Here is a 13,037-nt window from a genome sequence, read left to right on the forward strand (position 1 = left end):
GTTCCTCAGGATAATTTGGGAATTAATATTTGCTTTGCTGTGTCACAATAACCAGACCCTTGCTCTCAGGTCTGTCTCACTGTTTCCCCGGTGTCAGGCAGAGATTCGCCTGCTGCCCTTATTTATTTCATGTGACAGGACACAAAAGTTCAAAATCAATCGAAAGGTGACCACAAGGAGCCCTGAATACTCAGGATGGCCGAGCGGTCGAACGTGCTGTGTTCAGGTCGCAGTTTGCTCTGGAGGTGTGGGTTCTCGTCCCAATTCTGACATTTCCTTTTTTTAATCATTGAGCAAAACTTATTTGCTTGAAACCACGACGAGCTCCAAAAAACAGGGATTCAGCAGTTCACCTGCTCGCTTAACATTTCCGTCTGACCTGGTGCTGAAAGTGGAGATGTTTCCGCAGTGTAGCGGTTAACACGTTCGCCTCACACGTGAAAGCTCACCGGGTGGGAATATTTTCTGGAGATTTCTCCTCATGCATGCTCAGGGGCGAGATTGTTCTCCTGTGAAATGTCATAAGATCATAAACATGTAAGGATTAGGAGCAGGAGTAGGCCATTCGGCCCCTCGAGCCTGGTCTACCATTCAAGAAGATCCTGGCAGTTCCTCGACAGCAAGTTTAAACATCTGGGGCGGAGCCAACAGGCGACTGGCTGCAATCAGTGACAAAAAGGTGCATTTTGCAGAAACCCAGCTAAATCAGTCAGTAGATCATGAGATTCTTAATCTCAGGGTCAGAGGTGCGAGCCCCACGTTGGGTGATTATTTTTCATAGAATTATATAATCAGAAGTTTACAGCATGGAAGGAGGCCATTTCGGCCCATCATGACTGTGACAGCCAATTACAGGCTCTCCAGCCTAATCCCACTTTCCAGCTCTCGGTCCATAACCCTGCAGGTTACAGCACTTCAGGTGCACATCCAAGCATTTTTTAAATGTGGTGAGGGTTTCTGCCTCTGCCACCCTTTCAGGCAGTGAGTTCCAGACCCCCACCACCCTCTGCGTGAAGGATTTTCCCCTCAAATCCCCCCTACACCTACCAATGACTGTAAATTTATGCCCCATGGTTGTTGACCCCTCTGCTGAGGGAAATGGGCCCTTTCTATCCACGATATCAAGGCCCCTCATAATTGTATACACCTCAATGATGTCTCCCCTCAGCCCACTTTGTTCCAAGACAAACAAACCCAGCCTATCCAATCTGTCCTCATAGCTAAGATTCTCCCGATAACATCCTTGAAATTTCCTCTGTAAGTCTCCAGTACAATCACAGTATTCTTCCCGTAAAGCGGTGATGAGAACTGCACGCAGTACTCCAGCTGTGGCCTAACCAGTGTTTTATTTTCAAGCATAACCCACCTGCTCTCGTATTCTATGCCTCGGCTAATAAAGGCCAGCATTCTGTATACCTTCTTAACCAGCTAATCCACCTTGCCTGCGACCTTAAGGGTTCTGTGGACATGCACTCCCAGGTCGCTTTGTTCCTCTACAATTCTCAATGTCCTACCATTTAATGTTTAATCTCTTTCTATTGTGTCTGTAAGCACTCAACTAATGACTCCATGAGGCAAGGTATTGTACTTGAACTGTGGTGACCTTAGTCCATTTATTGCAGTTCCTGAGTGAGGGTACAGTATGGTGAGCTCCGTTTTATACCTGGTTACCTGTCGTGTTCCGGTGATCCCAAGATCTCCACCAGTTGCACCCTCTGGTGGTACAGGCATAGTGTATACAGTGTGAAGATACATCCAGTAGTCTTATGTAACTGTATATTGAGTGCACAGGGAGTATACTTATATTATACAGACACAACATCACTCTCCCCTCAGTCTTGTGCCACTGGCCTTTGCATTGTGTGCTCTGGCCCGAGACTTGAGTGCCCAAAGCCCTTGCACCTTGTCAATGCTTTGGCTTGGCTCTCTCCCTGTAGACCCCCAAGTCCTTATTGCCACGATATTGGGAAATGGTCAGCATTGGATGGTTGGAGGTTGCAGTGGGGGTTGAGTGGGTTCTGGGTGTGATCCTTGTGTGTCCATGGCTACATACATCCATTCCCCCCCCTCCATACATAGACCATGTGTGTGGCTCAACACCTGCATGTGCAGACCTGTACAGACAGAAAGAACAAAAAAACATCGGATTAGTTACATCACTGTTTGGGTTCTGCAGTAGTGGAACAAGTACATTTTACAGGTAAGGTACATACCTGGTGTCACAGTCTTGCCCCTGGGTTGTGTAGGTGCAGGTGGGTGAGGACACTAGTTCCAGAGTAACCAGACTATGTCCAGGTTGTCTGATGGTGGCGCTGTGTCCCCTGCCAGCTGGGTGGGCTCAGATCGCTCACCTGGCTGAGTCTCAGAGCCTTTGCCATTGCCTAGTGATGGGCAGAGCCACAGGAGTGTGTGGCCTCCCTGTCCTCCTTTGAGGGCTGCGGTGTCTCCCTGCTGCTCTTCGGTGATAGTGGGAGCCTGGTCATCCCAGGTCCCGTTGGGAGGGCAGGTGGGTGCTATCCGCTCGCTCCCAGTACTGGCCCTGGTGGCCAGAGAGGGGGAGCCGATCGGGGGCAGGGTACCGGTAGTGGTGCCTTTGCCGTCCGCTGATCACTGGCCCTGCAGCTGGTATGCTCCCTCTGTGTGTGGCCACACTCCCTGGGGTATCACATTGGTCCCGGAGGGGCAGGCTACATGGTCGCGGGACCTGGGTGCTGACGGGAGGTTGCCCTTGGTTTTGTCGGCATGCTTGTAAATCCCAGCATCGCACGTCATCACTTCGTTTACTCTCACAATACATTGGTTCTGACCGCAATCTCCCGACTTATCATGATTAGTTACATTTACAAACTTGAAATTGTCAGTTACATCATTTACATATGTATCACCATCATCGCTGGAAAAGAGTAGAACTGTCCCTTTAATTGTGATGGGTTGCCGGTCTCCTTTTAGAGGGTCTTTCAATCTTTACCCCAATCCGGTTCGCCGCTCGGCATCACGTGTTGCTCCCTTGTGGTCTGGCTGCCGCCATCTTGACTTCAGGCACTTCACCTCGTGGTTCGGACGCCATCTTCTTTCTCTCCATGAGGTAGGCTGCGGTGATCCTTTTCTCCCCAGGTTCTGCCACGGAAGCCGGGAAGTTACCTTCTGCGTGAATTTTCTTCCTCTGGAGTCCTGCCACTGGAGCCTGGAAGGTGAGGTCTGGTTGTTTGGGCTGGATCATCTCGCCGTTGGGTTGAGCGGTCTGTGTCGTCGCCTCACAGTCGAGTTGGACGGTTGGTTTTTCAGGTGTTGTGCTTCGGGGTCATGGAGGACGTCGATCGCTGGATGTTGGAGCTTTTCCCAGCTCCAAGTGATCTTTTTCATCCACCTTCTTCCTAATAGCTTTGGACTATCCCCAGCAACGATCCACAAAGGTAACCTGTGCATCTCGCCGCCATGGGACACCTGGACATCCACGCTGCCAACGACTGGGATGTATCGTTTGTGTAGGTCAGCAGTTTCACTTCGATTGGGATCATTTTAGGTCGTTCGATTGGATTGTCCCAGAGTTTCTCAAAGGCCGCCTGATTCATCCCTGTGTCCACCTCCATCGTGACTGGAACATAGTTGATTTCAACTTCCATTTTCAACGGGGATCTCTCATTGGTGCAGGTAAACACTCCGTACATCTCATCGTCGCTGGACTCCGGATGATCGGCCAACTCTTCATCGACTCGGTGAGTATGATTTCTCTTGCATATTCGCTGGAGGTGGCCCTTCATGTTACAGCCTTTGCAAGTATAGTCTTTATAGCGGCACTGGTGGGCCCTGTGGTTTCCTCCACAGCGCCAGTATGGGGTTGGCCGGTTGGCCCCATGTGGCGGACTCAGGATTGTGGGACTCGGGGTTCTGTTCTCTCTTCCCTGAGAGAGACTGCTAGCAGCAGCCCTGCCTCTAAGTTCCCACATGGAAGACTGGTCATGAAAGTAAAATCCCATGGGATCCAGGGCAAAGTGGCAAGTTGGATCCAAAATTGGCTCAGAGGCAGGAAGCAAAGGGTAATGTTTGATGGGAGTGTTTGGGACTGGAAGGATGTTTCCAGTTGGGTTCCACAGGGCTCAGTGCGAGGTCCCTTGCTTTTAGTGGTAACATCAATGATCTAAACTTAAATATAGGAGGTATGATTAAAACGTTTTCAGGTGATACTAAAATAGACTGTGTGGTGATAATGAAGAAGAAAGCTGCGGACTGCAGGAAGATATCAATCAACTGGTTAGGTGGGCAGAACAGTGGCAAATGGAACTTAATCCAGAGAAGTGTGAAGTAATGCATTTGGGGAGGGCTAAGAAGGAAAGAAACACACATTAAATGGTCGGACATTGAGAAGTGTGGAAGAACAAAGGGATCTTGGAGTGCATGTCCACAGATCCCTGAAGGTAGCAGGCCAGTTGGATAAGGTGGTTAAGAAGGCACACGGAATGCTTGCCTTTATTGGCTGAGGCATGGGATAGAAGAGCAGGTTGGTTATGCTTGAAATGTATAAAACACTGGTTAGGCCACAGCTGGAGGACTGCGTGTAGTTCTGGTCACCGTATAACAGGAATTACGTGATTGTACTAGAGGGTACAGAGGAGATTTACGAGGATGTTGCCAGGAGTGGAGAATCTTAGCTATGAGGACAGATTGGATAGGCTGGGTTTGTTTTCATTGGAACAGAGGAGGCTGAGGGGAGACAACATTGAGATGTATAAAATTATGAGGGGCCTAGATATAGTGGATAGCAGAGGGGTCAACAATCAGGGGGCATATATTTAAAGTAATTCGGAGAAGGTTTAAAGAGGATTTGAAGGTAAAATTCTTCATGCAGAGGTTTGTGGGGGTCAAGAACTCGCTGCCTGAAAGAATGGCGGAGGCAGATACCACATGTAAAAAGTATTTGGATGTGCACCTGAAGTGCCGTAACCTGCAGGGTTATGGACCCAGAGCTGGAAAGTGGGATGAAGCTGGATGGTGGACCAGTCTCAAGGGGCCGAATGGCTGACTCCAGCCCGTAATTCTTACATGTTTATCATCTTATGACTTTTCACAGGAGAACAATCTCGCCCCTGAGCATGCATGAGGAGAAAGCTACAGAAAATATTCCCGCCCGGTGAGCTTTTGCGTGTGAGGTGAACGCGTTAACCGCTGCACTGCAGAAACATCTCCACTTTCAGCACCCGGTCAGACGGAAATGTTGAACGAGCAGGTGAACTGCAGAATCCTACTTTTAATGAGTTGGTCGTGGTGTCAAACAATGAGTTTCGCTTTATGATTAAAAACAAGAAATGTCAGAAGTGGGACAAGAAACTACGATCTAACCACAGCACCTTAGACCGCTCGGCCATTCTGACTATTCAGTTCTCGCTGTGGCCACCTGCAAGTTGATTTTGAACTGTTGTGTCCTGTCACATGAATTAAATGAGGGCAGCAGGCGTATCTCTGCCTGACACCGGGGAAACAGTGAGACAAACCTTGGAACAAGGGTCTGGTTATTGCCAAACAGCAAAGAAAATATTAATTCTGGAAGAGCAATATCCAAAAGAACAGTGACCCCGACATGATTTGAACACGCGACCTTCTGATCTGTAGTCAGACGCACCACCGTTGCGCCACGAGGTCTACACAGGGAGCGTGAGATGTTCCTCTATATGAAGGTTTCACAATACAAGGGGCTTTAAAATCCCTGCCCATTCCCACCAGGTGTCAGAAGCAACGCTCACCTGCCGGTCACCGTGTGGTTTTTTTCTTAAACTTTTGTGTTGCTTTCATGGAAAAGCATCATTAATTAACCCCTCACCTTCTTTTGCACAATGAAAGAAATGCTAACTGAGGGACAGTCGGATACTTCAATCATTTGTCCTGTGCTTTGGGGAGCGGGCAGGGAAGTGGACCTGAGTCCATGATCGCATCGACCATGATCGTATTAAATGGCAGAGCAAGCTCGAGGGGCGTATGGCCGACTCCTGCTCCTATTTCTTATGTTCTTATGTTCTTAGGCATGTTAACCCATTTTACACACTGTATTGCTGATGTCACCAGGAATCTGGGGCAACTTTTGTCAAATTTAACAGCACCAGTTATTCCTACCATGCACAGAAAATAGAATCAGTCGTGAAGATAAAATCCCATGGTGCTCATTTTCAGATTCAACGCAGTCGGATTTCAAATAAAGTGAAAGAATTTTACAGTGAAATGATTTGGAAGTGTAACTTGGATTTGTGTCTTTAATTAAAGTTTGTGGCTTCTGACTCCCGTTCATGCCACTGCTGAATAAGAAAGGAGGGTTTGACGTTGACCAGACTGCACTGCCCCTGATATTTGTGAGCTCATCCTTTATATTCAGTGGTTTCTCACCCTTTGATGGGCTCCAGTGTAGCGGATATCACGTTGGCCTCACACGCGAAAGGTCCCCGGCGGATCTGTTTTCTCTCACTCAAAGTTATCTATTTATTGAAGTGGAATAAAGAGCAATTAAGGAATAAGGGAGCCCTTTTGCCGGGAGAATAAATAGCAAATAAAAACAGCAATTGCTGGAAATCTCAGCAGGTCAGGCAGCATTTGCCAGGAGACTAAACTCACCTCGGATTGTTCCACTATAGCAACTTTAAACATAATGTTCCCACCCAGGATTGAACCAGGGACCTTTCACGTATAAAGCGAACATGATAACCACTACACTACAGAAACCTCTGGCACAGCTGACACAACAGAGGGGAGCTGACCAGTGAGCTCCTTCTATGCTGATCAGGAATGTGTTGGCTTACCTGAAACAACTTCTGTCCCACACTGAAAGTTCTCAATCCTTCTCCTCCGCTGCCCTTTATAGAAATGTCACGGATCACCCAGCCACCGTGTTCACTTCCACATCCTCACAGTGGGGCCACAGAGGATCCTACCGTCTCCCCGCTCTCAGTGAACTCAAAATTAAACCCGGAACGCGTGTCCAGCAATGGGCAGAGAAACAAGAGAATCTGTAAGTTCGGTCCATAACAGAAAGTAATGGGGTTATTCATGGTGATTACAGCAATTACTAATCGTCTCACAGAACTCAATTATTTTTATTTGACAAATTGATCGAGTATCGTTACCAGGTTAGTGCGCTGGATCTTAACCCCTCGACCACCAGGGAACAGTTACGATACATGTAGATATATTTATATATATTTATATGTGAACCTGAATATCAACGGCGAGCTGCCTAGGCCTCATGGTGCAACGGTGGTGCATCTAACTTTGAGCGAGAGAAATTCTTTTCTACAATGAAACCCATTTCATCTTTTGTTCCTTTTTAAACACGAGAAACTGAGACGAGGAATAAACAAAGAAATAAAAGCACAGGGATATCGACAAGAGGAAGAGAGAAGGGGAAATACTGCCCCCACCCAGAACTAATGCAGAAACCCCTCTGCTGCGCTCGGGGTGGCCACCCACAGCCTGGATACACTAACGTCCCAACAGCTCATTGACTGTCGGAGTGGGACCGTGCGGCGCTTCAGAAGACAGGTCAAAAATGCAAAGTCACTAATTCGGTCTCGTGTGCTCCTGCTACAAAGAATAGATACAGACAACAACATGCTTTTATAATGGTTACACTTTATCGCCATTCTTGTCAAGCAGTTGTTTCGTTGGTCCAGGGATATGATTCTCACTTCAGGGTTGTTAATGGCAATTTGCAAGAGATTCCACGTTTAAATACCGAATGAGCCCTTTCAATTTGCATAGAACTTATGCAAAGAAGTGTTATGTATGTAAACCTGTAAATACCTTGTTTAACCACCAGAGGGCTCATCCCCTGGAGTCCCAAGGGATCCCACAATCCCTTGGGAGCACTTGTACTTAAGGAGGCCTCACAGGCTGGAGAAGCACTCTGGAGACCTGCAATAAAATACTAAGGTCACAAATTACTTTGAGCTCACAGTATCTGGTCAGACTCTTTATTCATGCACTACAACTGGCGATGAGATACAGATGACGAACCCCACCGCAACGATGCAGAGACCAATGGGCATCCTGGAGAAATTTTTGGAGGGAGATGATTGGGAAACCTTAGTGGAGCGACTCGACCAATACTTCGTGGCCAGCGAGCTGGAAGGAGAAGCGAATGCTGCCAAAGGAAGGGCGATTCACCTCACTGTTGGCGGGGCACCATCTTATGGCCTCATACAAAAGCTGCTTGCTCCAGCGAAACGCACAGAGAAATCGTATGTTGATTTGTGCACACTGGTCCGGGAGCATCTTAACCTGAAGGAAAGCGTTCTGATGGCGAGGTTCCGGTTCGACATGTGCAAAAGGTCTGAAGGCCAGGAAGTGGCGAGCTATGTCGTCGAGCAAAGACACCTTGCAGGCATTTGGAATTTGAAGGACATTTGGAGCACATGCTCAGGGACTTCTTTGTACTTGGCATTGGCCATGAAATAATACTTCGTCAACTACTTTTGACAGTCGAGACCCCAACCTTGAGTAAAGCCATAGCGATAGCCCAAGCGTTCATCGCCACCAGTGACAATACCAAACAAATCTCTCAGCACACGAGTGCTGTACAAGTACTGTGAACAAAGTAATGTTGTTTTCAAATCGTTACGTACAGGGCAGGCCTCACATGCCTGCAGCTGTACATCTGCAGATGTCTCAGAGTCCACTATCAAGGGTGATGAATGCTACGCCATTAACATCTTGTTGGCGCTGCAGGGGTGATCATCTTTTCCATTCATGCCGCTTCAAAGGATACGTTTGCAAGGGCTGTGGAACAATGGGACACCTGCAACGAATGTGCAGGCAAGCTGCAAACCCTGCTAATCCTGCAAACCACCATGTTGCAGAGGAGGGCAGATCCACGGCAGATCACAACGAACCAGAGCATCAGACCGAGGAGGTAGAGGTATATGGGGTGCATACATTGACCACAAAGTGCCCCCGATAATGCTGAAGGTTGAATGAAATGGACTCCCAGTGTCAATGGAGCAAGACATGGGCGCGAGCCAGTCCATTATGAGCAGAAAGACTTTCGATAAATTGTGGTGCAGCAAGACCTCAAGGCCAGTCCTGACTCCCATTCGCACTAAACTGAGAACTTACACAAATGAACTGATTCCCGTAATCGGCAGTGCTACTGTAAAGGTCTCCTACGATGGAGCGATACACAAGTTACCACTCTGGGTGGTACCGGGCGATGGCCCCACGCTGCTCGGCAGGAGCTGGCTGGGGAATATACGCTGGAACTGGAACGACATCCGGGTGCTCTCGCCCGTCGACAACATTTCGTCTGCCCAGGTCTTAAACAAATTCCCCTCGTTGTTCGAACCAGGCATCGTGAAGTTCCAAGCAGCAAAAGTGCAGATCCACCTAATTCCCGGGGCGCGACCTATCCATCACAAAGCGAGAGCAGTACGGTACATGATGAGAGAGAGGGTGGAGATCGAGCTGGACAGGCTGCAACGAGAGGGCATCATTTTGCCGATCGAATTCAACGAGCGGACCAGTCCGATTGTTCCAGTCCTCAAGGGAGAGGGCACCGTCAGATTCTGTGGCGATTACAAAGTAACTATCAAATGTTTCTCCCTTCAGGATCAATACCCACTACCAAAGGCAGACAACCTTTTTGCGATGCTGGTGGAGGAAAGACGTTCACGAAGCTGGACTTGACCTCGGCCTACATGACGCAGCAGCTGGAGGAATCATCGAAGGGCCTCACCTGCATCAACACGCACAAAGGTCTCTTCATTCACAACAGATGCCCATTTGGGATTCGATCAGCCAGCGAATTCCAGAGAAACATGGAAAGCTTACTAAATTCAGTCCCGCGCACCGTGGTCTTCCAGGACAACATCTTGGTTACAGGTCGGAACACAGATGAGCATCTGCAGAACCTGGAGGAGGTTCTTAGTCGGCTTAATAGTGTGGGGCAAAGGTTAAAATGCTCGAAGTGCATTGTCCTGGCGCCTGAAGTGTAGTTCCTGGGGAGAAGAATTGCGGCGGACAGCATCAGGCCCACCGATTCGTAGATGGAGGCAATCGACAACGCACCGAGGCCACAGAACGTGACGGAGCTGCGGTCATTTCCAGGACTCCTGAACTACTTTCGCAACTTCTTACCGGGTCTCAGAACACTGTTAGAAACACTGCACGCTTTACTGCATAAAGAAAACGAATGGGTATGGGGTAAAAGCCAAGAAAATGCCGTTGTAAAAGCTAGAAAACTGTTATACTCAACCAAATTGCTTGTGCTGTATGATGCATGTAAGCCTTTCGTGCTAACATGTGATGCGTCGTCATACGATGTTGAGTGTGTATTGCATCAAGCTCATGAATCTGGGAAATTGCAACTGGTTATTTATACATCCAGGAGTCTGTCTAAGGCTGAGAGGGCCTACAGCATGATCGAAAAAGAAGTGTTAGCATGTGTTTATGGAGTAAAAATAATGCATCAATATCTGTTTGGGCTCAAATTTGAATTGGAAACTGGCCATAAGCTACTTATTTCCCTCTTTTCTGAAAGTAAGGGGATAAATACAGATGCATCGGCCCGCATCCAGAGATGGGCGCCCACATTGTCCGCATACAACTACGCCATCCGCCACAGACCAGGCACAGAAAACTGTGCCGATGCTCTCAGTAGGCTGCCATTGCCCACCACAGGGGTGGAGATGGCACAGCCCCCAGATTTAGTTATGGTAATGGAAGCATTCGAGAGTGAGCAATCACCTGTTACCGCCCGACAGATTAGAACCTAGATGAGCCCGGATCCCTCATTGTCCTTAGTAAAAAACGGTGTGCTCCATGGGAGTTGGTCTAGTGTTCCGTTAGAGATGCAGGAAGAAATAAAGCCGTATCAGCGGCGCAGAGATAAAATGTCCATACAGGCAGACTGTATCAAGTAGTGGTGCCAAAAAAGGGCAGGGACACTTTCATTAGTGATCTCCACAGTACCCACCCAGGCATTGTAATGACGAAAGTGATAGCCAGATCACACATGTGGTGGCCCAGTATCGATGCGGACTTAGAGTCCTGCGTTCACAGATGTAATACATGTTCGCAGTTAAGCAATGTACCCAGGGAGGCGCTGCTAACTTTTTCGTCTTGGCCCACCAAACCGTGGTCTAGGGCACACGTCGACTATGCAGGCCCGTTTTTGGGTAAAATGTTCCTTGTGGTTGTAGATGCGTACTCCAAGTGGATTGAATGTGAGATGATGTCCGCTGCCACCATTGAAAGCTTGAGGATCATGTTTGCCATGCACGGCCTGCCTAACATTCTTGTCAGTGACAATGGGCTGTGCTTCACCAGTGCTGAGTTCAAAGAGTTCATGACACGCAATGGGATCAAACATGTCACATCTGCCCCGTTTAAACCAACATCCAATGGTCAGACAGAGAGAGCAGTGCAGCAATCAAGCAGAGCTTGAAGAGGGTAACTGAGGGCTCACTGCAGAGTCACCTATCCCGAGTCCTGCTTAGTTACCGCACAAGACCCCACTCGCTCACTGGGGTTCCCTCCGCGGAACTGCTCAAAAAAAGGGCACTTAAGACAAGGCTCTCGTTAGTTCACCCTGATCGATACAAACAGGTAGAGAGCAGGCGGCTTCAAGAGAATACATGTCATGATCAAGTAAATGTGTCACACGAAATCGAGATTAATGATCCTGTATTTATGTTGAACTATGGACAAGGTCCCAAGTGGCTTCCCGGCACTGTCGTGGCCAAAGAGGGGAGTAGGGTGTTCCTGGTCAAACTTTCATATGGACTCACCTGCAAGAAACACTTGGACCAAACCAAACTCAGATTCACGGACTATCCAGAACAACCCACAATAGACTCTACCTTTTTCGCTCCTCCAACACACACACAAGTGGCAATCAACCCAGCGGTTGACCACGAAACAGAACCCATCACCCGCAGCAGCCCAGCAGGACTCACCACGCCCAGCAGGCCAGCGAGGGCCCAACAAATGACTCACCAAAACCAGCATTTGCACCGAGACGATCAGACAGGGAAAGGAAGGCCACAGATTGACTCAAATTGTAAATAGTTACACTACTGACTTTGGGGAGGCTGGGGGGGGTGCGGGGTGCGGGGGGAGTGTTGTTACATATGTAAACCTGTAAATACCTTGTTTAACCATCAGAGGGCTCATCCACTGGAGTCCCAAGGGATCCCACAATCCATCAGGAGGCCTCACAGGTTGGAGAGGCACACTGGAGACTTGTAATAAAGGACGACGGTCACACCTTACTTTCAGTTTGCAGTATCTGGTCAGATTCTTTATTCAAGACATAACACTCTGTATTTAGGAGCTGGTTTAAAATGTTTATTGCTCATGTGACAAGGAATCTGGGGCGACTTTTGTTCAATTTATTTCACGGCAAAAATAGTCTCAAAAATCACGTTCCGCCCGGGATCCTTTCACGTGTGAAGCGAACGTGATAACAACGATGCTACGGAAACACTGCGGTTCAAATGATGTTAGGAACATAACCAGATGTTTAAACTTGCTGTCGAGGAACTGCCAGGATCTTCTTGAATAGTGGACCAGGCTCGAGGGGCGTATGACCGACTCCTGCACCTATTTCTTATGTTCTTATGTTCTTATGCATATTAACCCATTTTACACACTGTATTTTAGGAGTCTGGTTCAAAACCTTCATTGCCGATAACACCAGGAATCTGGGGCAACTTTTGTCAAATTTAACAGCACCGGTTAATCCTACCGTGCACAGAAAATAGAATCAGTAGTGAGGATAAAATCCCACGGTGCTCATTTTCAGATTCAATGCAGTAGGATTTCAAATAAAGTGAAAGAATTTTACAGTGAAAAGATTTGGAAGTGTTACTTGCACTTATGTCTTTAATTAAAGTTTGTGGCGTCTGACTCCCGTTCATGCCACTGCTGAATAAGAAAGTAGGGTCTGACGTTGACCAGACTGCACCGCCCGTGATATTTGTGGGTTCATCCTTTATATTCAGTGGTTTCTTGCCCTTTGATGGGCTGCAGTGTCGCGGGTATCACGTTGGCCTCACACGCGA

The 13,037-nt window shown here is 48.1% G+C and overlaps 1 non-coding gene across 1 annotated transcript; it reads right to left on the reverse strand.

Annotated features, from left to right (window-relative positions):
• Positions 1-6,632: 6,632 nt before the first annotated feature.
• Positions 6,633-6,705, reverse strand: trnai-uau (transfer RNA isoleucine (anticodon UAU)). The gene has a single exon. It is a non-coding gene; the product is annotated as a tRNA-Ile (tRNA).
• Between the last annotated feature and the right edge of the window lie 6,332 nt (positions 6,706-13,037).

Source organism: Pristiophorus japonicus, unplaced genomic scaffold (genome assembly GCF_044704955.1).
Source record: "Pristiophorus japonicus isolate sPriJap1 unplaced genomic scaffold, sPriJap1.hap1 HAP1_SCAFFOLD_442, whole genome shotgun sequence".
NCBI classification, from domain to species: Eukaryota; Metazoa; Chordata; class Chondrichthyes; family Pristiophoridae; genus Pristiophorus; species Pristiophorus japonicus.